Genomic DNA, 3,657 nt, shown 5'->3' with positions numbered 1-3,657 from the left:
CATTAATAGACTCACAAGTTCACAAGCACACCCACAGCAGATAAATACAAGATAAATACAAGGGGATGTCAGGGGTTGTCCCTCTACCACAGCTCATGGAGAGGATAGGAAGGGCTGTCCAGGATAGTCTCCATTTTGTCCCTCGTCCTCCTCTCTGTCACTGCCTGCCTGAAGACTGTCCAGCTGCCAACGACAGCACTGGCCTTCCTCACCAGCTTGTCGGGCTCATGCAGCTCCGCAGCGTTGATGTTCGCCAGCAACGCCACAGCAAAGAACAAATCGCTGGTATAACCTCTTCAGTATTCTGCTGCACACACCCAAGGACCTGACAGCCTGCTCTGTCCTGTCTCGGCATAGACATGCAGACTTCCAGTCCAGTTGTTATGAGCGCACACACCCAGGAGCTATAGGACGTGTATCATCCATCCAAATTAATACTGAGGATTTTGCGGTGCCACCCCCCCCCCCCCCCCCCCCCCTTTCCCATCGCTTCTATATTTCTCTCAGACACTATAGTGGCAGCTTTAATTGTTTGTGTAAAAAAAGACAGAGAAAACAAAATATTGATGAAAAAAAATCTGACATAAAATCTGTAACTTTAAGTTGTCTTGATATATTTCATATTCACCACATTAACTCTAGATGAACATTTTAAAACACTGGCCATTTTTTGTGTTCTATTTTATTCCATTAAACTAAAACACTGGAAAGATTAATCAAATGTTTCTTTTGGAAAACTGAGTGTTTTTAGAGATATTTTTAGAGAATGACACCACCATCGCAACTTTACAACTACTTATAGGTCATCCTATCACCCCTGATTGCACGGTGGCGTCTCACACGGACAAATGGGACAATGGCTATTTTCGATGTGAGACAAAATGCGCAACAAAGTATAAATCGTCTCAGAGCACTGTCGAGCAACCCAGCCTCTTGTCATTGTTGTCTTAAACCATGCTGCCTTATGAGATATCAAACACCTCACTGATATGCACTTCACCCACATGGATTGCTTATTAGTCTAGTAGCCAGCCCATAGAGCCCCATTGTGAACCCGGACATGTTGAGTACACCAAGGCTTTATGTTAGAAATGTTTAGTATGGGTCCCCAGCATGTAGAAACTGCCGGATGCTAACTTGCATATGTTGGGCAATTTTCATAATTGGCATAATATGTGACCATACCATTAACAACCAGCTATAGAAGGCAAAATATTCAAAATTTTATCATGCTTCATGTGATGTGTCAAACTAGGGGGTTTTCATGATGCTGAATCCATTCCAAGCATTAGTTTTGCAAAAAAAACCCTCATTGGGCTTAAAACCCACCTTTTAGCCGTTTTTAGCCCAATGAATGTTTTTTTTTTTGCTAAACTAATGCCTGGAATGGATTCAGCATCATGAAAACCCCCTATAGTTTGACACATCACATGCTACATAAAGCATGATGAAATTTTGAATATTTTGCCTAGGTTGTAATTGGTATGGTCACATATTATGCCAATTATGAAAATTGCCCAACATATGCAAGTTAGCATCCGGCAGTTTCTACATGATGGGGACCCATACTAAACATTTCTAACATAAAACCTTGGTGTACTAAACATGTCCGGGTTCACAATGGAGCTCTATGGGCTGGCTACTAGACTATATCTTGAGTATATGTAAATGTCAAACTCTCATTCTTATATTGTTTTGAATCAACAGGTTTTTCAAAACTCTCAGATAAAAGGAAGTGTACAGTTCTCTTCTTCAATTCCAATCGAAACTGAAAATGTCCTCCCCTCTTGTAAGATAGAACTAGTCTCCATTCATGATCATGTTAATGCCGTGCATGACTTTCTATACTTGGCTTTGTGTGTGCCTGCTTCGATGATCACTGAAATATGTTTACACTTAAACCTCTGCTAAAACTCACAGTGCATTTGGAGATATACACAAACAAAATCTATATGGATTTATGAAGATGTAATATTGGATGCATTTTTTATTGATGTTAAATGAAAGACTGAAAATGGTTGTTATGCCTCGTGAAATGATTTGCTTTACTGCTTCTGCAATGTCATATTGTTTCTTTTACATTATGAATTTGTATAGGTTTGTGGGAAAGCAAGACCTACAAAAACTATATTATTTTTGCTTGTTTTTTAAATCTGTCATGAGTGACATGAGTCATCACATCTGCAATGCATTTGGCCCCTTCCACTCAAATAAATAATCTATTTAACTAATTTAAATTATTGTCTCCTTTTTAATCTACAGTATACAGACAGTTTTATACAGTGTGTGCATGAAAGACGTGACTTTCATAAGCACGAGCACACCAAAAATACAGTATCTATTGGTTTGAACTTTGGAGTTTGGAGTGGAGATAACACCTGCTTGATGTGCCGACTCTCCTAAAACACTCAATAAAGTTGCCTCTGCCTGAGTATGCAACATATATTATTCACTCCTATATGTTTTCAGAGTGTATGCCTCTACTGTATTTTTATTCTTGAATTTTAGAATAATTTTATAGACTGCCCACCTGTATTGATAGAATAGGAAAGGGACTTTGTATGTACAATACATGGAATGGAATGTCTGTATATGGAATGGACGGAAGAATAGAACAACTTCAATAGTGTTTCTTAACTGGATTCTGTGTCATTCTTTATACCAGTATTGTGTAAATAAACCTGTTTGGATTTTAAGACTTAATCATTCATCTTTTGTGTGTGTGTGTGTGTGTGTGTGTGTGTGTGTGTGTGTGTGTGTGTGTGTGTGTGTGTGTGTGTGCATAGGGAGGACAAGAGTTGAGGACACTAAACAAAGATTTATGCCACTAGTGGTTCTTTGGCTAGTAATCATATGGGAATCTTTTTGGTGTATCTACAGAGCCTATATAAAAGAACATTACATCCACACACTGATGGCAGAGGCAACCATGCAAGGCACCAGCCTGTCGTTAGGGAGAACTTCTTAAAGGTTCAGCGTGCCGTGTTGTTCAAAGACACTTCAACACACAGCCAGGAGAGGAGCCTGCAGGATCGAAGCAGGAACCTTCCAATTCCAAGAATGCCACTCTACCTCCTGAGTCCTGAGCCAAGTCATCTTGTAACCTACAGGCAGCTAGGATTAGGAGAAAGGAGGGTTTCCACACACTGAATATCTGCGTCCAGGAAACTTTATTGAAGCGTTACAACGTTTCGACCCTTCCGGGTCTTCGTCAAGGTGAAGACACCGGAAGGGTTTAAACGTTGTAACTCTTCAATAAAGTTTCCTGGGAGCAGATATTCAGTGTGCGGGCAACCCTCCTTTCTCATTGTACGTACTTTTTTGTTCAGCTCCTGTATAACTTTTTGAGATGTGCGTGCTTCCCTTTGGACCATAGCTAAAGGAGACAGGACATGACTTACTATTTCTGAACATAGCAAGAATCTGTCCCAGTCAATTAGCAGGAGTAAACATGGCCATTTAAAGTAATGCAATAAATGTCCCAATATTCAAGCATAAATAAGGTCTACTTTTTGTGGTAGTTAAAACCATACAGTATCTCCACGTTTTTTCTGCTATGATATGGCTTATGACTGCAGCATGACACATACCTACAGTCATGTCATTTCAGCCGGTCAAATGAGGTTTGTCTTTGTAGGCATAACACATATACCTACA

This window comes from Protomyctophum bolini (genome assembly GCF_963924005.1).
Source record: "Protomyctophum bolini genome assembly, chromosome: 22".
In the NCBI taxonomy this organism is placed as follows: Eukaryota; Metazoa; Chordata; class Actinopteri; order Myctophiformes; family Myctophidae; genus Protomyctophum; species Protomyctophum bolini.
This window is presented reverse-complemented; position numbering follows the sequence as displayed.